Source organism: Puma concolor, chromosome A3 (assembly GCF_028749965.1).
Source record: "Puma concolor isolate L17-30 chromosome A3, mPumCon1.1.hap2, whole genome shotgun sequence".
Lineage (NCBI taxonomy): Eukaryota > Metazoa > Chordata > Mammalia > Carnivora > Felidae > Puma > Puma concolor.
In genome coordinates, this window is record NC_141669.1 from 13,057,272 (window position 1) to 13,078,583 (window position 21,312).

General features: G+C 39.3%; 2 long non-coding RNA genes across 7 annotated transcripts in view; one reads left to right on the forward strand and one right to left on the reverse strand.

Moving 5' to 3' along the window:
* LOC147582258 (uncharacterized) overlaps positions 1-21,312 on the reverse strand; it is a 423,253-nt gene that overhangs the window by 62,187 nt on the left and 339,754 nt on the right. For all 6 annotated transcript variants that reach the window (XR_015248897.1, XR_015248893.1, XR_015248896.1 and 3 more), the window contains one exon: positions 19,189-19,293. This is a non-coding gene — a long non-coding RNA (uncharacterized LOC147582258). The remainder of the gene's footprint in view (positions 1-19,188; positions 19,294-21,312) is intronic.
* LOC147582259 (uncharacterized) lies at positions 1,501-19,452 on the forward strand. The gene is made up of 4 exons (XR_015248899.1): positions 1,501-1,889; positions 6,876-6,954; positions 17,580-17,752; positions 19,010-19,452. It is a non-coding gene; the product is annotated as an uncharacterized LOC147582259 (long non-coding RNA).

Consider the following 21,312-nt stretch of genomic DNA (forward strand, 5'->3'; position numbering starts at 1 on the left):
GGAAAAGAAGGGTAAGACTAATAGACAACAAGTGACAAATAACAGGTCATATCAGAGTATGGTCAGTAGATTTTCTCAGTTCATTGACTGAAAATCAATGCTATAATGTTAATGGTCTCTCATGCCTCTTATGAGAGACTATTAACATCATAGCATGGATTTTTATGAATAAGCATAAATCAGTTAGTAGGATCTTGAAAGGGTGTGTGTGTGTGTGTGTGTGTGTGTGTGTGTGTGTGTGTAAATCACACTATTGACACTATAGGGCTTATGCCTCTGTGTAGCAACATATTACTGAGGACCCATTCCTGCCTGTGGAATGTTTGAGCAGACTGCTTAGCATGACAAATGCAACCCAAATGTATCATGAAGATAAGAAAAGCTCACAATGGCTGTTTCTAGGAAGGGCCCAGAAGACACTGAAAAACCTGCTTAGTGTTTTCCCCATGGCCCTATCACTGTAGGATCAGACAACAGTGCTCACACCTGCCTGACACTGGGTGATTTGCAAAATGCCCTTCTGCCCAGCAAGGTGGGGGCTGGGCACTCTTTGAATCGTCTGGGTCTGTGATGAGAGGCTGTCCCCAGGAGGCTGATTAATGTCCATGTTTACTTCTCACTCCAGCAATTCTAGTTGATACAACCAAGAAACCAATGACACAAAACACCCACCTGTGAAGAAACTGCAGCCCCTGCTTTGAACCCCCACATTGGGCTCACAGAGAGGGATGGCTGTTACTCCACTGATATTTGTCTGACTCGGATACATAATGTCCTTCCCATCTGGAGGGGACCAACCCAGCAAGAGCTGCCTGCACGTCTTGTACACTTTGTGGGTCTCCATTCCCCAAAAGCAAATCTTCATTTGCAATTTATTAATTGCTTTAGAACATCAACAAAGGGAGGATTTGATGATGTAACAATAATTATTGAAATATGCTGTTGGCTAAGCACATTCGGGATCAGACTGCTGTAGATTTGAATCCCACCTCTGGAATTTACCTACAATGAGACGAGGCAAGTCATGTTACCTCTGTAAGCCTCAATCCCTAATATACCCAGTACTCTCCCCACTGGAAGTCATGACTATCTGAGGATCATGTGATTACTTAGAAAAGACCAAGATGTAGGTAGGACATTTCATGTTTAAGGACATTTCATTATCCTTGTGAATTCAAGAGGTTCTACGGGAGAGAAGAATCTCACTGCTCATGTTCAAGACAGAGTCAATTTTGACCTATATTCATGTAAGCATCAGAAGGAGGCCCTTTCCTAAGTGTACACCATGTAAAGCATAAATGCTTATCTTTTCAATAGCCATGTATTATTTTATGGTATCTGTGTCTCTGACAATCACAGAAGCTTAGAAGTGGAGAATAATATTGTCCTTGTTTTTGAAAGCTTAAGCTAATCGAGTTGTATTTGTAAAATGGAAAACGAATTCCCTGTCAGGTAATGAAAGCCCACAGGATAGGTCCCCCTTAATAGTAGAATGACTAACGTGATAATACACAGATGTGTCTGTCTCAGAGTAACTATCAAACTCTCAGGAGTCAATGGGGAGTAGGAGAGAATTCTAACGTGTCATCATCTCCCCTTACTATTGGAATGGGGACAATGGGCATCTCCTTTACCTGCTTCAGGTATACCTGAAGAGACTTCAGTTAGTAAAACCTTCCTTGCATCTCTGCATTACTCCATCTGCCCCTCCCCACTGAAGGAGGAATCAACTGTCTGACAAATCTGGAAACAGGAACAGCCACCAAAGCAAACCTCACCTCATTCTTGTTGGGATATGCCTGTGTCTGGTCTCCGCTCCACCATGGGTTACAGGACTTTCCCCCTGAGAAGGAGACCTGCTATTTCAGAGAGACAACTTTACTAGACAGGTAACTCTATCTATTTTAGGGCTCAGTAGTATCAAACTATCCCTGCTAAATGTGTAAGCCATTTTCTCACAGCCAACAGTTTTGAAGCTGGCAATTTGATCTCTATTTGTCTGCCTTGTCTATCTCTCGATCGATACAGAACTTGGGTGGGGACAAGAGGGACACTATTTGTTTTAATTAGTGGCAATTTTTTTTTAAATTTTATGGCAGTTTTTTAATCGCCATAAAATCCAGCAAATATCATTCTATTCTGATTTAATATTAAAACTTTGTAAAGTTAATATGTGTCAATACTTTTTTCATCTATTGGAGGGGGATGGTAAAATGACCTTATGTACAGTTATAGGATAAATTATAAAAACCTATACCATGCATTCTCAACAGGAGTGATATTACCTGCCTTCATCATACATCACTCACGAATTTCACTGGTCACCTTGACTAGCAGCAGGGAACTGGTCATTGTAGCCTTGTTCTAGCTGGGAGGCTGCCCAAGGAAGGAAGTTATAGAGTTATGGGCAAAAGTTTCTTCCAGAAGTGGTTCAGAGAATTCCCAGTAATCACAAACAAAGTCCAAACCCTTCTCAAGAGGCAGGAGTTGGTCTAATCTGAGGAAGCGGGAGTTTCAGCAGTGTGGTAAAAAGGTAAGAGACAGGGCAAGACCAAGATTATGTTCAAGAAAGCTTTCCAAATGTCGAAAGGGAAATTTGAAGTGATGATGATACTGCCATCTGTGGGGAACACGTAGTGACCACACATCTCATCTAACCCAATCTTAGGAGCTCTTTAATCTTTGCCATATTCATGACAAGGACACGCCCAAGCTGACAGGGGTTCCCTGATCAGCTGAGCCTCAGGTGCTAAGCCTGATGAGTGGTGCTAGGCCATTGAGCTGTGGGGTGGTTTCTTATGCAACTATAGCTGATGTAGAAGTGTGTAAGTGATGAGAGTTACTAGTCTAACGTTACAGAACTTGTGAGTAGCTGAGTTGAGATTCACAAGATGTTAACACTTCAAAATTAGTTCATATAAGTTATTTATCCAGACACTGGACTAGTTAGGATGAAATGCATGTTTTGCCCTTGAAGTTTAGCTGGGATACAATACAGAGGTCTCACATGGACTCCAGAAATCCAGAAAAAACAAAACTTGGATTCCCAAGGGATTGATACTGTAATGTTAACACTAACACTGTAAGCTCAGTAAGGACAGAAATGTATCTGCCTTGTTCGTTGTTTTATCCTCAGCACCTAGTATAGTGTCTGCATAGATTAAGTGTCCAGTTGAATGAATTAATGAATGGATGACATCATTCACTATATAATTTCAACTTAGTCCATCGGATATTCTTTCCTGCTTTGTCAAATATCAGTTGGCCATACATTTGTGGGTCCATTTCTGGGTTCTCTATTCTGTTCCATTGATCTGAGTGTCTGTTCTTGTGCCAGTGCCATACTGTCTTGATGACTACAGCTTTGTAGTATAGCTGGAAGTCTGGGATTGTGATGCCTCCTGCTTTGGTTTTCTTTTTCAAGATCGCTTTGGCTATTCGGGGTCTTTTCTGGTTCCATACCAATTTTAGGATTATTTGTTCTAGCTCTGTGAAGAATGCTGCTATTATTTTGATAGGGATTGCACTGAATATGTAGATTGCTTTGGGTAGTATTGACATTTCAACAATATTTGTTCTTCCTATCCAGGAGCATGGAACCGTTTTCCATTTTTTTGTGTCTTCTTCAATTTCTTTCATAAGCTTTCTATAGTTTTCAGTGTGTAGATTTTTCACCTCTTTGGTTAGATTTATTCCTAGGTATTTTATGGTTTTTGGTGCAACTGTAAATGGGATCAATTCCTTGCTTTCTCTTTCAGTTGCTTCATTGTTGGTGTATAGGAAAGTAACCAATTACTGTGCATTGATTTTATATCCTACAACTTTGCTGAATTCATGAATCAATTCCAGCAGCTTTTTGGTGGAATCTTTTGGGTTTTCCATATAGACTATCATGTCATCTGTGAAGAGTGAAAGTTTGATGTCCTCCTGGCCGATTTGGATGCCTTTTATTTCTTTGTGTTGTCTGATTGCAGAGATTGCAGAGACTAAGACTTCCAATACTATGTTGAATAATAGTGGTGAGAGTGGACATCCCTGTCTTGTTCCTGACCATAGGGGGAAAGCTGTCTGTTTTTCCCCATTGAGGATGATATTAGTGCTGGGTTGTTCATATACAGCTTTTATGTTCTCAAGGTATGCTCCTTCTATCCCTACTTTCTTGAGGGTTTTTATCAAGAAAGGATGCTGTATTTTGTCGAATGCTTTCTCTGCATCTATTGAGAGGATCATATGGTTCTTGTCCTTTCTTTTATTGATGTGATGAATCAGGTTAATTGTTTTGCAGATATTGAACCAGCCCTGCATCCCAGGTATAAATCCCACTTGGTCATGGTGAATAATTTTTTTAATGTATTGTTGGAGCTGGTTAGTATCTTGTTGAGGATTTTTGCATCCATGTTCATCAGGGAAATTGGTCTATAGTTCTCCTTTGTAGTGGGGTCTCTGATTTTGGAATCAAGGTAATGCTGGCTTCATAGTAAGAGTTTGGAAGTTTTTCTTCCATTTCTATTTTTTGGAACAGCTTCAAGAAAATAGGTGTTAACTCTTCCTTAAATGTTTGGTAGAATGCCCCTGGAAAGCTACCTGGCCCTGGACTCTTGTTTTTTGGCAGATTTTTGATTACTAATTTGATTTCCTTAGTGGTTATGGGTCTGTTCAGAGTTTCTTTTTCTTCCCGTTTCAGTTTTGGTAGTGTATATGTTTCTAGGAATTTGTCCATTTCTTCCAGATTGCCCATTTTATTGGCATATAATTGCTCATAATATTCTCTTATTATTGTTTTTATTTCTGCTGTGTTGGTTGTGATCTCTCTTCTTTCATTCTTGATTTTATTTACTTTGGTCCTTTACTTTTTCTTTTTGATCAAACTGGCTAGTGGTTTATCAATTTTGTTAATTCTTTCAAAGAACCAGCTTCTGGTTTCATTGATCTGTTCTACTGTTTTGTTTTGTTTTGGGTTTTTGTTTTTGTTTTTGTTTTTTGGTTTTGATAGCATTAATTTCTGCTCTAATCTTTATTATTTCCTGTCTTCTGCTGGTTTTGGGTTTTATTTGCTGTTCTTTTTCCAGCTCCTTAAGGCATAAGGTTAGTTTGGTCACTCAGTGAAAGGTGATAAGACCATTAAATTTAGGTACAATTTAATGAGAATTACAAATATTATCAGATTATTAAATGCTAAGACATTTCTCAAGAACCCTCCAGAAAAAATTAATCATTTGTAACGTCAGGTCCTCACTTTGGTGAAGTCCTTGGAAATGAAATTGCTCTTTCCCAGCAGACTGCTCTATAAATGCCAAGCTTACTGCCTGAATTCATTCTAGGTTATGCTGCCTGAAGATGATGAGATTGCTATGTTGGACTTCTTTGGAACAGATGGGAGGGTTGCTTCAAATAGTGTTTTCTTTTCCAATCTTTCATCAAACATTCTCTTATCCCTATTTTTATACTGAGATCTAATTAGCATTTTATCTTTGATTTCAATTTCACAAAAGACATGAGAAAGGCCTTAACAAAGATTAAGTGAAATTGTGATTTATTTTTATGTTTTGTATTTCCTTTTTATGTGCTCCATTCCCTGCTGCCCCTGACAAGTTCTAAGAGTTGAAATAACTCTATGGTGGGTTTTGCAGCTAAGTAACTGTTTGATCTTAGGCCAGTCATTCAACATACCTGGGCTTCAACTTGCTAAATTTCTAATTTGAATAATAAAAATGCTGTGTGGAATTAAATTTGAGGTCCTTTTCTTCTCTGAAGGATTTATGATTCCATGTGTGAGGGGCCACTAGGTAGAATGAATTACTGTGCTGTGAATCAACCTTGCCTTGAGGTTGAATGATCATAATTGGATTATCATTGAAGAAACGTCATGAATCAGGCACTGCTCTGGAAAGGCAGCAAGATAGACACACAGTGAGGATTCATATGGATTTGGAGGAATATCTAAGAAAGAACAAGGGGTCCAAATATTGCTATTTCTCTTGAGTCAGAAAGCAGCCTGATAGCATTTTGAGACTGGCATGTTCTAAAAGGTCCCAGAGAGCTAAGCTCTTTCAGTTTGCTTAGAACAAAGGTAAACTCAGAGTATCTTCACAAATGGGGATTCTTTGTAAGGACATGAAGAGAGAGGGGAAAAAAAGATATTCTTTCAGCAGTGATATAGCCATGCCCCAAAGGCAACCAGAATGTCATGATATATTCGTAACTCTGGCATCATGGTCTCCAATGATCTGCAAGTTTAGACAGAGTGCAGAGAGAAAAGATATTAGGGCATCTATTTATGTTTTTTAGCTTACTATTTATCTTTTTAAACTTTGAATGGTTTTCTGATAACACATAACATAAATAAGGATAAACATCTAAGTCATATACACATAAAAATATATTATTAACTGTATGTGGCAGAGAGAGTCATGCTTGCCAAATAGCTTCCTTACATTTCCCAGCCCTGTGTAATTAAATGGATTTATCTGGAAACTCTTGGAAAACAAAATTTGAGCAGAAGTGACATGTGTCATTTCCCTGTTGAAGCCATGTAAACCTCACCATAATTCTCCAGTCTCCCTTGCCTCTGGCTGTAACTGAGGAGTCTGCATGTTCTAGATGCATGTAACTATAAAGTGGTGGATCCATCTATCCGCCTGGGTCTCTGAGTAACTACATACAGCAGAGCTCCCACTGGCACTGGAGAAGAAATGTATATAAGAAATAAAATACTGTTAGTTTAAGCTACTGAGATATTGGAGTTATTTGTTACTGCAGAAAAGCATAACTTTTCCTGACTAATGAAGGATGCCTACTCCCATTTTGGGGGGGGGGGATAGAGTGAAAAATTTATATAATTTGTTTACTTTTGTTTTTGCTAACACTGTCTTTAGGTTTCCCAAGAGATGCAACCTGACGAGTTCTCCAATCTGTAGATGCCACTCATCTTTACTGCAATTAACTGCGGTCAAGGTACCATTTCTCATGAAATGAGAAAAGTCCTTTTTGTGATCACTTCTGCCATTAGGGGGAGGGACTTTGGGGAAGGGACATGTTACTTCAGGAATTTTCAATTGAACACGATTCATCAATTTCACACAGAGACATCAAGTCCAGGAAGAGAAGCTAACAAATAATCTTGCACTCAAGGAACTTATCTTTGTCAACTCTGTGGTCCAATTTCTCATAGATCTTAATCAGCAGAAGGCTTTTAATAAGTGATTTGTGAATGAATGGAAAGTCTGGATGAAGAAATATATGCTGGAATCAGTGGCTTTCGCAAGAGGAAGGTGGCAGTGTATTAAGTACGAGGGAACTGTCTTTGGCAGAAGGCCAATCCTTTGGGAATGAGGTCTTCTTAATGAAAAATTCTGCAAACCTGTTTCAATTCACACATTCATTCAACAAATAGTTATTGGGTGCCCTTTAATGTTCTCAGGTCACCTTCCCAAAATAACTGCAACGAAAGTGTTTTCCACTTTTTCCTCTTCATCTAGAAAGATCTATTTTAAACGACGGGATTGTGGATTTGAGCACTGCTTTTTGAACACAGTCACGAATCCAGGCATTTGGTCCAGGCAGTGCCGGGAGGAGAATGGGTAATGATTTTAACAGAGCCTGCTGCAAACGCCTACTCGTTCTTCCACGAGCAACTAATCTTAGGTCTCAGCAAGGCAATATCCCAGTGAATAGAGGGATGAAATGGACTAAGAGGTGAAATGCTGCCAACAACAGAAGCCAGAAGTACCTCACTCTTCAAGGATCTCTCACTGGTGTCAGCTTGGGTCAGAATGGTGTTGCAGTGGGCTGGTGCTGGGTGCTACTCTGACCTCTTTGCCAGGGACCAGGATGAGGGCTGGTGCTGATAGCTCTTAACGTAATGCCTGGGCAATTGCCTTTTGAATAGAAAAGGAAATGGGTGAAAATGCTCTCATATGTGCTTTTAGTAATGATGTGCAGAGAATTTTAAACAAGACCGTAAAGGTTTAACTTTAATAATTCATCAATCAAGACACCAACTACATGCTTGGCAGTAGGTAAAGACCCAAGCGAAATCAACACAGGACCCTGTCTTTAAAAGCTTTATATTTTTACTGATGGTTACCAAAGAAAATGGTCAATGGATAAAAAGAATCCAGAACAGAAAAATGGTATCAGTATTGACGAGCAGAAGAGTAGAGCAGACAGGAAGGCAGACTGTGGAGGAAAGTGGCTGAGTAGCCTGGGTTCAAATCTCAGCTCCAGCACTCAATCACAAAATAGACCGAGGCAGTTTATTTAACCTTTGTGCAATTTTCTCATTTAAACTATGAGAATAATATGAGTACTTCAAATCAGATCAGATGAAGTGTTTAGAAATGTGAGTAGCATGTGGTTAGGAATGACTGTTAGCTATTATTAGGGCAATTGAGATGTAGAGGGATATTATTTTGGTTGATTATTTTTTCTCATCAAATAGTCTTCCTGTATCATTATCTTCCTGTTAGAATTTGGTTGATCTGAGGAACTTTACTGAGTTAACATAATCTGTTATGGTACATCAAGACCACTGGTCTGGAATTCTGGCAGCAGGGATTCACTATCTCCATGGCCTCCAGATAGATGAAGGGTTGTCCCAATGCTTAGCTCTCTCCTGGGATCACAAATTGTTCTTTTGAGAAAGAAAGAAAGAAAGAAAGAAAGAAAGAAAGAAAGAAAGAAAGAAAGAAAGAAAGAAAGAAAAAAGGGAAAGGGTTTCTTTAATGAAGGGCTAAAACCTTCATTATGCACCTCCTTCTATCCTCTTCAACCAAAATTGCCTCTCTTCTCTCCACTGATCTAAATTCTGTATGTCTCAGAATCCAGGGGTCTATGCAGGATCTATATTTAGGGATGAGGTGGAAAAAAGGAGTGAATTTTTGAGTCATGAATTATCTCAGTGAATCTCTATATGCCCCAACCCTTCTGAGAGTTTTAGTTAGAAGTGAAAATCTGGTCCATTCAGAGCATGCAGCCTCTCTATGTCCCGAAGATTCTTTCTGATGATAGATTTATCACTGGTTCAGCTTCCTCATTGGCCAGATCAGCCTCAAGGGGAATTGTTAATGAAGGCTGTCTGTGTCCCTGAGCTAGTCCTGCCTATCACCTACTTCTTTGTCTTCGGGCTTTTGATTATTCACCAACTTATGTGACCAAGGCTTGGTCACCTGACGCAGTTCACTCATACTGATGATGGCCACCACATCCCAGTGTCTATTGTCTTATTTGTTAGCATCATTGGTCAGGACGACTCCATCCTTCATGTAAACCCTTCATAGTATACCAGTGCACTGTCTCCTCTGTTTGACCTGCTGCTTGAAGGTCAGTGGAATAATCTCTCTTTAGATTTCTCTGACTTCATTTAACAACTCATCTGATAAGGTTGGGACAATCTCCCCTTTGGTTGACTTGAAGCCAATTGATTGGGGACCTTAATTACATCTTCAAAATCCCTTGAACTTTGCCATGTACAGTACGCTACTCATGGGAGTGATAAACCTTCATACTCACACATCCTGCCCATATTCAAAGGGAAAGGATTATACAGGGCAGGAATCTCGGGGGCCATTTGAGATTTCTGCTTACAACAGTTTGGAAAGATCTTTAAACAAGTATGAAGATCCAGCACATTTTTCCATTTCATTCTCATGAATACTTTTTTTCAGTTTTTCACTTAACCATGCAAATTATAGTAGGCCTGGCATGTGGACTAAATTAAAGCCTAGTTTGCACTGTTGCCAACCACAGCCATAAAATGGAGTCTAGTCTGGGACGCAGGAGATTTATGTTTTAGTCACATCCCTACACACTGAGATGTAGAGTATTCTCAGGGAATAGGCTATATCTCACTGAATTTCCATATCTTCCTACTTGTTGGACACACTATTACCAGTTATTCTTCCAGCTCTTAGGTTCTTTGGTTCAATAATCTCTATGTCCTGAGGTATAACTGTTTGATGACAAATCCGTGATGAAAAGTAGAGTAAGTGGGAGAGGGTAAGATGAGCCAAAGACCATCAAAGATAAGAGAAACGAATAGAAGATGAAAAGCCTGGAGTCAACTCCTCAGCATTGTCCAGAAAAGGCAGGCTCTGCTTAGGCTTTAGGAACCTGGGTCCTCCCCAGAAAGGTCTTATGAACATCTCAGGAAGCCAGGGGAATATATATGTACTCCCAGGCCACAGACTTGCCCTTTAAGCCTCAAGCCAAAACAACATTTTTCCTGCTGGTATCTGAACTGAGAATGTGAATGTTAGCTTTGCCATTTTCATGGTTAAATGGTTTTATGCTGGGAACTTTGAAGCTAGAGGTTTGCATAAATCAAATTTAAAGACAGACTAGATATCCCCAACTCCCATATGTACAAACCTCAATCTTCAATTTTCAAAGGGCAGTAAAATTTCTTAATCAGCCCACATATCTCCATGGTTGGAACAGTTCCCACAAATATGACAGCAAGAGTTTTCTATCAAAGCTGAATCTGTCTGGGGGACGATCAGTTTGCAGGCTTTCCTTCAAGTGTGGCCAAGCTTCAGTTAGGATAAATGGCAGGGGTTGGCCCTGGGATGGGTGGCCGTGTGATACAAGGGTAATTGAATATGGCTGCTCCAAGCCTGAGATGGATTTAACAGACTAAGAGCTCTGGAGACAGCAAACCTGACTCAGAAGTTGGCTGTAACTTTATGAGCCCTGGGACTTATTAACTGACCAGTTTTTCCCTCTATAAAATAAGGGATAATTATAACTACAAATTGCATGGCCTTACAGTCATGGGGTCACTATTGCCCAAGGCTGACCCTCAGCCCTGCATGTTCTAATTACTCACTAGGGTTGCCATGTTCTTGAATAACCACTGAGGTCAATAAAGTAAAAGTTAATAATCATTGAAGCCAGTCTGTGATGTGTCAAGCACTGTTTTAAGCACTTTGTATATATTTTCTTTTATACATAACCACATGTTATAGACTGAATTGTGTCTTCCCCCAAATTTGTATGCTGCAGCTTTAATTCCCAATGTGAATATTTAGAGACAGAGCCTTTAAGAAGGCAAATAAAGTTATATGAGGTCACAAGGTGGGTCCCTGATCCAGGAGTACTAGTGTCCTTATAAGAGGAAGAGACACCAGGAACATGCACACATAGAGGAAAGGCCATGTGAAAACATGGTAAAACACAACCATCTATAAGCCTGGAAGAGAGCTCTCAGCAGAAACCACCCGCCAATACCTTGATCTTGGACTTCCAGCTCCAGAACTATGAGGAAACCATTTCTGTTGTTTAAGCCCCTCAGTGTGTTGTGCTTTGCTGTGACACCCCTTATCTAACTAACACAACCTTCTAAGATAGGTGACATTTCTATATTACAGAATTGATTGGGGCTTAGACAGGTGAAGTCAATGGTTTCTCGTAACACAACTCATGGCCACTTTACGAATGTATACAGGTAGAGGCAAGACACATGCCTCTTTTTGTACATGGAAACCACACACTGCATACCTCCTTCAACTTTCAGCCCAGGGTCTGGAACATAGAAATAATTTCATCAACAAGAAATGAAGTATTCCTGATTCAACTTTTTGATCAAATTCCTCTACACTTAGGTTTATGTGGTTGGCAGCCAGCTCCTGGTAACTTCACAAAGAACATGTGTGAAGAAATTCCCATTAACGTTGTCTAGATTTTGTTCAGGAAAGTTCTTTCTGTATATTCTGTTTAACTATTTTTATTTTATTATTTTTTTTAATGTTTATTTATTTTTGGAGGGAGAGAGAGCGTGAGCAGGGGAAGGGGCAGAGAGAGAGGGAGACATAGAATCTGAAGCAGGCTCTAGGCTCCGAGCTGTCAGCACAGAGCCCGACATGGGGCTCGGGCCCACAAGCCGCAAGATCATGACCTGAGCCGAAGTCGGATGTCTAACCGACTGAGCCAACCAGGCGCCCCTCTGTATATTCTGTTTAAATCAACATTTGGCTTAATAGTTTTCCAAAGACTTTTTTTTAATATAAGCAAAACAAGGAGGATGTTCCAAAACTTTCTAAGAAAAAAGTCCTCTGGATTCAGGGTCTGCTTTTCTCTTCTTTGCAAAGGACAGACATTACAAAGGGGTAAGGAACTGAAGGACGTGTTTGTCCCTTCCTCCCCCATTATAGGGACAATCAAATACATGACCACAGGGGTGTACTAAGGCCTAAAACAATTGATAGCACTTGGGCACTAATCACTTCATATTTTCATGTCACTCTGCTGTACCAGAGACAGTGGCATCCATCCTTAGGTTTCAGGCAAAAGTTATAGAGGTCTAGGAATGCTTAACTTACCCTAGCAGTCTCTCCTTCCTTAGTTTTCCACCATATCATACAAAAGAAGATTCTGCTTATTGAAAGATTTCTTCACATTTGAGAAAAGCATTTTAAATAAGCTCTGGTTTGGGGTTTCTAACATTTCCCTGTTTATGCTGCAAACAATTTTGAGAAAAATCCTTTAGACTTAGTATCAAGTTGCCCTTCATTGATTCTGTTTTTTTTTTTTTTTTTTCTTTTTAGGGGGAATGGTTAGCATTCAACACATGGATCTCTAAAGAAACTTTGTAGGGGCACCTGGGTGGCTCAGTTGGTTAAGCATCCGACTTCAGCTCAGGTCATGATCTCATGGTTCACAAGTTCAAGCCCCATGTCATGCTCTGTGTTGACAGCTCAGAGCCTGAAGCCTGCTTTGGATTCTGTTTCTCTCTCTCTCTGCCCCTCCTCTCTCATGTGCTCTCTGTCTCTCTCTCTTAAAAATAAATAAATATTTTTAAAAATTAATTAAAAAAAACCTGTGCAATCATGGCCAGGACATAACTGCTTGATTGGGGAAAGAAAATGCAGAAAAGTTGACTGTTGGGAGGCCATGTGTTCCAAACACTGTGAGATGACTTAAGAGTTCCCCCTTCAAAAGTCTATCTTTAAATCACGATGGGAAAACCATTTATCAGAAATACCAATGTGCTATATGCTCAGGCTTGAGTTCCTAGAAAAATTGGAACAATAAATCATCTTTTTTTTCCTATAGAGTCTATCAAAACTCCCATATAAATCATGCCATGTTTAAAAATTATATGTGTAATGAAGTATTCTGAAAATGGCAGTTCAAACTCAGATCTCTTAGTTATAAAGCTAAAACACCACTAACACAACCAAGTGATATATCTGTCCATTGTATCTTCCTTAAAATGTCACAATTTGATACATGCAGAATAAAAGGATCATTTTAAAAGGTGTATCACATATAATTAATAATCAAAATATACTAGAATAAGGATATAATTGAGTCATCTGCTCATTCTGTACCCTTTTTATACATGAGCAACCCAAGACTCTGAAAATTTAAGTAAGATACTCAAGGTCGCACAACTAATCTGTGGGGGAATAATGCTCTAGTCCAGCCTCCTTGTTGCTGTAGTCCAGCTTCTTTATGCCTTTGGGTACCAGAGGTTTGGAGGGTCATAAATTCTCACTCCATGTGACACCGAGTGCTTGGATATATAGCTTACTGATCTCTCTGGACATATCTTAGCCAAGCAAACCTAACCAATATGCTATATTTGACAAAAACACAGAAAGTATAAGAGATAAAACTATTTTTTCTAAACAGTGTCTATTATACTGAAGATAGTTAAATCATAATAACTAGGGAGGCAGGAAGACATTTTGAGGCAGCTCAAAATGATATGATCAAAAATGTCTCCAAGTATTGCCAAATGTATGTGGTTTGCTTTAATCATTTCCATGGTCTGTGTTGTAACATTTTAGGACAGTTCAAATGCAATAACAGCTGAAATAAAAATGCATTAATATGAAACCATTAACAATCATCCTGAAAATCTGGATTGCAAATATTAACTATAATTTTACTATGTTCAGAATTTTTCCCAAGGAAATGTAAGGGTCTAAAGATGACTAAGAAATAGTTCTTCCCATTGAGGAATGTCTAACCGAGGACATAAAAGAAATCTATAGAGAACTAAAATCAAACAGGAAAGGATACAGGCCATAGACTAGATGCAAGTTCAAGGTGATGGAAACATCAGAGAAGAATGTTATCAACATCGATTTACCTTATTCATGGCAAAACTACTCAATTTTCCAAAGAGCTTTTCAATTGACTGATTTTGAAACTTTTTATTCTCCAAGCAACATATCCCCAGCTGGAGCAACACAATAAAAATAATTGATAACAGCTTTTCGGCACTGCAGTAAGAGTCCTGTATCATAAACTTACTTAATCCTCACAACTCTATGAGGTATGTGTTCCTAATAACCCCATTTTTAAAGAGGAGGAAATTGTGGCTTAGTGTAGTTTAGTAAATTGCCCAAATTTGCACAGTTATTAAGTAGGGAACAAAGATTTGAACTTAGGCAGTATGAATCCTACACCCACAGTCTAAGCCCCCCACTGTACACACCACTACTAACAGTCACAAAAGATTTGAATAACTCGGTTGACTTTGTATATGTTGTTATTAAAAAACACAATAGTTAAAAATTAGTGGCAGCTCTCATGAATAATGGCCTTTGTTTTGGGCAACTTGATTTGTAGACCCCTTTTCTAGCATAACTATGGTAGCAATTATTGACTATTTGATGTTCTATGAATGTATAATAATAAAAATGTAAAATATGCATGTAAGAACTGATTTTGTTCCTATTATCTGGTTTAAAATAGATGAACATATGTCTGGATCATTCAAAAGTGATAGCCTATCACTAAGAAATGTATTTCAAATAAAGATAAAGCGTTTTCTGATACTTTTACCTGATGGGAGAAATTTCTATTGACCCTGCACTCCTTTGTAGTCTGAAGATATAAGTTCCAAATGAGTAACATCAGCTGAGGGTCTTTATTTGAGCTTCTGAAGCTCAAAATGATATGATCAAAAATGTCTCCAAGTATTGCCAAATGTTATGATTCCTGTTCATAGACAAAAGTCAAAGGAAAATCCATAAAACTGAGTAAATAATCTCATGTTGTTACTGACAGCTTTCTCCACACTGAGCTATTTAGGTATTAAGTGTAACAACGGAGAGTCATAGAAATATAGAGATTCTGTGTCTTCGGTTACATTGTGACCTAGAGAACAATGACCCTACTCATACTTACAAACATACATATTTATTGGGCAAGAATTGGCCTGCAGTTATACTGCTATAATCTCTACTTTACATATGAGATTACTGAGGCAAAGAGAGGTGATGTGACTTGTCCCAGACCACTCAAGTGTGCGTTCGTGCGTGTGCCCGTGTGTGTGTGTGTGTGTGTGTGTGTGTGTGCGTGTGCATGAGTTGCACAGTGAGGAGAATGGAGGAGAAGGCAGAATGCAATATCTGGATTTCTAATGAAATGTTTGTTTTTCCTTTTTTAAAATTTATTTCCTTGAAGACACACACACATATTTATGGTCCACAATGTTGCAGCTGTAAAATATGGCCTGGTCTGCTCCTCTCATTGAAAGATGAGTTAATACAATGGGACATACAAAATCTGAATTAAACATCTCCATGACAAGGTCACAGTGATATATACAAGTTAATTACAGCTGAGCCATCAGATAAATGCTACTGTCTCCTAAGTTTCTGTAAGATCCCCCTAAGAACTAGATTTGTCTTTAGCAGGACTGCCTTCACTCTCCCATGATGACTGGACCCTTGAGGTCCTCTGACAAAGAGAGGTGTACCTATATTGCAACGCTTCTCAACAGCTGGACTATGGACATTTTGGACTGGGTAACTGTTCGTGGTGGGAGACTTTATTGTGCATTGAAGGAGATTTAACCATTATCTGGCCAGTTTTCACCAGATGTCAGTTGTGATGATCAAAAATGTCCCCACGTATTGCCAAATGTTCCCAGGCATGATGGGGTAGGGAGAATCAGCCATGTTGAAAACCTACTTCACCACAATACGATTTTAAAAGTTGAGCTATGGTTCCCATTAATAGTCCTAGCTATGTAACCTCAGGCTGGATTACCATTGGCTGAATCATACTTTCAAGCTAATATCTATAGAGCATTGAACAGGTATTAGATACGGTGTACATTCATATGTTGTGTCTTGCCCTTGAAGAACCTTTTACATAAGTACATAAACTTCATCACCAATAATGAATGTAGTTTTTACAAGTTTGTAATCTACATAAATGTATGTAATTTTTTCACTGCATTAAGTCTTAATTTTTACTCTATATTAAAAGGATTTTTCTCATGTTTTGATGTGGCCTATATAACCTTTATTTTATGAGCCATCTCATGATACTCCATTAGACAATGATTAATGTCTGCTCTATTTTAAAATATCGATCATGGTTCCAATTATTTACTATCGTAAGTAATACCTCAATGAACACATTCATATTCATGTCTCTTTGAGAATAGTCCCAGAGCTAATTAGTAGGCCAAAGTGTGAAGATATTTAATAATATGTGATGCAGAGTACTGTGAGGTTTCTAAGGAATATAAAAGCTCTGAGTTCAACATAACCATCACATGGAAACACTGGCTTTCCTGCACCTTCTAAAGCACTGTTAATAACCATGTTGAGTACTTACTATGACAGTGCCCTGTTTAAGTACTTTTCATGTGTTGCTCATTGATACTCATCCTAATCAGATATAGTGGGTATTGTTATTGCCCTACTTTACAGAAAAGAAAACTTAGCAAGCAGAAGGTTAACTATCTTGCTCGAGTTCACACAGCTAGCTTGTGGCAGAACTGAGATTTAAACCCAGTCTGGTTCTAAAACCTTTGATCTCAGGGGTGCCTGGGTGGCTCAGTAGGCTGAGTGTCCAACTTCGGGTCAGGTCATGATCTCAGCATTTCAGATTTCGAGTCCCATGTTGGGCTCTGTGCTGACAGCTCAGAGCCTAAAGCCTGCTTGGTATTCTGTGTCTTCCTCTTTCTTTGCCCCTTCCCTGCTTGTGCTGTCTCTCCCTCTCTCTCAAACTAAATAAACCTTGAAAAAAATTTAAAACCTTTGGTCTTAAATGTTCTGCTATAGAAAGATCCCCACACTGCTCTCTACATTTTGCTCACAGGAAGACTATGCAGACAGGATGGCAAGATCCTTAAAAATTAAGGTTTCAATCTATAAAATTAACATGTAGTGAATGAAATAAAACTTATGTAAATGCCAATGTGAAGGTAATGTCAATAGATATTAACGTATGATTTAGGTATTGTAAGATCCTAGATATGAAGCTCAGATTCCTAATCCCAGATTTAGTTCAATAGTACAGAACAGAAAAAAAGTCTCCTTACGATCACTGTTGGGCTTTTGCTCTGGGATAGATGTGTACATTAAAACTTATCCTTTCACTTTAAAATGTTTCTAAAATTTCTAAATGCATTTTCTTAATATTTTATATAAAGATGAGTTAATAACAACCTAAAAAATTAAAGCCAATATTGTCATATATACTATCATTGCCCAAGTTGGCTCATATATAATATTAGAACCTGGCTTTATTCACACATTTTATCACATTTACACTAAAATATAAGCTTCATGAGTGTGGAAACTTTCTCATGTTTATTATTCTTTCTCCAGTATTTTACACCAGCCCTGGTACATAGTGGCTACTAAGCAAATGTTTTTTGAGTGAATCGATGCGTCCTTGTCCTATGCCTACATGATGTGCTTACTGAGGGATACACCCATGAATAATGTTCCATCTTCACTTTCAAAAGTCTTATAGTTTAAAAGGAATAAGTATGCAACAAGTGAGTACAAAGTATTGTGGAATATATTAAAATAGAATATGATAATACACAAGGTTCCAAGTAGTACAGAATGTGGGATGATATACTGGGAAGAAAGGATTAATCAATATTGCAGAGCTTAGTTAGGCCTGGATGGGAGTTGAAAAGAAGAAAAAGTTTCCTGAGTTGTCAAGGAAATACACGGAGGATGTGGCCTGGAGATAGAAGGCAATGGATAAATGCATGGAAGCATGAGATAGAATGGTGTGTTCAGAGAATTCTAAGTAGTCCACTCTTACAACCAAATACATTGCAAAAAAAAAAAAAAAAAAAAGATAGAGTACTATATGGATTAAAACATGACTTGTCTAATCAATGGCATCAGGAAGAGAGCAGGTTGTAAAATTTCATAAATCAGTGAGGAACCTATTTCATTCTTTAATTTGCAAAGATTCATTGAACGTCTACGGTTGAAGGCACAAGCCTAGACCCTGCGGAAACATGAGTCTTGGGGAGCAAGACAAACAGTATTCTATTTGCATGGAGGTTAATTTCTAGAAGATGGAGACAGACAAGACAATGAACAGGTAAATAAAAGTTAACAGTAATTTTCAGTAGTCAAAAGGACAATGATGAAAACGAAACAATTATATGTAAGAAGACAGGATTCTTCTTTAAATTGGGTTATATGAGGCCTTCTGAGAGGTAACATTTGAACGGATCTCGTTATTTGGAAAGAACCAGGTACACAAAGGTCTAAGGACACATGGTTCTAGGTAAAGACAACAAAAAGTGCAAAGCTGAAATTTAAGGTAAGGTTGCGCTTGGCATATTTGAGAAAAAACAGAAGAGAAGGTACCCGAATTTTAGTGAGCAGAGAGAGGGAAGAAAGGTAGTAAATGAGTTCAGGAAGGCAGTCAGGAATGAGTTCAGTTTTAGGCCTTAGTACGGTATTTGAATTTCTTTTTCTAAGTGTTCCTAAAAGTCACTGGAAGGCTTTACACAGGAGACTGCACCATATAGAACAGATGTAATGCGTAGTACCAAAATCAGAGAGACCAGCTGGGACATGATTTCCAGTAGTCCATAAGAGATGATGGTGGCTTGGCAGGATGGAGGTAATAGATTTGGCGAGTGGCGGCACCAGTTCGTGGGACTGATCAGTACTACTGACCGTAGGCAAATGCTTATTTGCAGGACTGTTCTGGTCAATTAGTTACAGATAGATCCTTCAGAGAAAGCCGGTTTACTCACTGTCTCCCTTTTTTCTCTCCCCAGCACTGAAATGCCGGGCAACTATGCTCTCTGAGAGAATCATCTTCTCTGTGACCTGGTTCTGCCTTAGGAAAGAGAAGCTGACTCTCAGAATCTTACAGGAACAATTACACTCACAGAGGCTCTGGATTTTGCATTTCTACAAGACATGGTTTGACTATATGGCATAGGGTAGTGCTTACCTCAGGGTCCTGGTGGAGCGCTTGGCATACTGATTAGGACACTTCGCAGTGATTCGGCATCTCCTCCAGCCTCTTACAGGCCTCTGTCTTTGGAACACCTGCAGACTTTGGTTTAGAAAAGCACAGTGATTAGCCCCCAGTGTCCTTTTCCGGCAGAGCTTTACTTAATTAACCCTCTCATAATGTTTGCCTTATAATATTGGCCTGATCCTCACTCCTCCCGACTCAGAGGAGACAGTAAATGAAGAGACAACAGTGCTTTGAGACCTCCCTGTGGCCATTTCTTCATGCAGGCCTACAGGGCTCTTCCTAATCTTTGCAATCCCTGAGAATCCAATTTCCATGACATGTCCCTGGAAATCCTTCGTAGTCCCAAAATAGCTCACCATTTCTCAGAAAAATCTAAAACATTGGTTATTCTATTTTTAAAACCTTTTTACCGTAACATACAATACATGCATACAAAAAAAAAAAAAAAACCCACACAAAATGCATTGCTTAGTCAGTTATTAGAAGGTATACCCAAACCAACCCACCAAGCACAACTCAGGTCAAGAAAGAGCACTTTGTCAGCTAACACAGGAGTCTCTCATATACCCTGACCCAAACATTACCACTAATCCCATCTTTATAATCACTTCTTTATAGTTCTGTTTCCCAAGTGTGCGTCCTTATGGTCCATAGTTTAATCTCCCAGTTTAAAAATGTGTCATGTCTTTTAAGTCTATTTTAATCTACAGGTTCCCTCTACATCTCTTTCATTTCCTTGTATCTGGTGAAAAAAACGGGGTCATTTTGCTTGTAGAGTTTCTCACCATCAAGGTTTTGCTGATTACATACTCCTGGTAGAGTTCAACATCTTCTGCCCTCTGCATTTCTTGCAAATTAGCAGCTGAATCCAGAAGACTGATACATTTCATGTTCAATCACTTTGGCAAGACTAGAGGTGGCATAATGCTGTTTTGTCATGAGGCACAACATGTGTGTGTGGTCCCTCTTTTTATTTCGAAGTTTATTTATTTTTGAGAGAGAGAGCACCAGTGGATGAGGGGCAGAGAGACAGGGAAAAAGAGAATCCCAAGCACACTGTCAGCACAGAGACTGACTCAAGGCTCCATCTCACCAACCCTGAGATCATGACTTGCGCCAAAATCAAGAGTCGGAAGCTTAGCCCACTGAGCCACCCAGGTGCCCCGGTTTTCACTATGATATCAGCAAATGTTGATGCTTGTGCCTGCATCAATTAGTTCATCGGGGCTTGCAAAATGCTGATATTCTAACTCTGGCATTTCCTTTCCATTTATTAGTAGGATTACTTTTATAAACAGAAAGTGTTTCATATGTTTTTTGTGTACTTTAGTGGCACAGTTCATGTATAGAAGGTAGAATAAATATTTGATTATTTCTTTCAACTTTTAGAAAGAGGTGGGGTTCAGGGTATTGCTTCACAGGGCTCCTCCTGTCTTGTCTCATGCAGTTCACAGATACAGCAGTCTCCTTTCTGAGACTGCCTGGTTTTGTCCCCCCTCCACCCCGCCTTTATTTAGAATTCTTCTGCCTTTTCCTCTTCTATTTCTAACCTGCTCAACACTGAATCTTCTCTTAAGCAGTTTCTACTCAGTGTGGGGCCCTGTCCTGGAAGGGAGCATTTGGTGACTTAGTTTTAAAATGTTTATGGCAGCTGGACTGCAACAGCCCCTTCAGGCATTATAGACTCTGTTACCGGAGAGGACAGACCTACACTCAACTTCCACTGCTGCCCTCAGATCGGTTCACAGTATTTTAATTTTTTTTTTCAACGTTTATTTATTTTTGGGACAGAGAGAGACAGAGCATGAACGGGGGAGGGGCAGAGAGAGAGGGAGACACAGAATCGGAAACAGGCTCCAGGCTCTGAGCCATCAGCCCAGAGCCTGACGCGGGGCTCGAACTCCCGGACTGCGAGATTGTGACCTGGCTGAAGTCGGACGCTTAACCGACTGCGCCACCCAGGCGCCCCAGGTTCACAGTATTTTAAGGCAAATGCTTATTGGCTAGTTTGAGATTCTAGTCTCAGGGTCCCTCTGATACCTTGTTGCTTCTCTCTGCTGATGTCAACACAGATACGGATGCTACTCAGGTCCG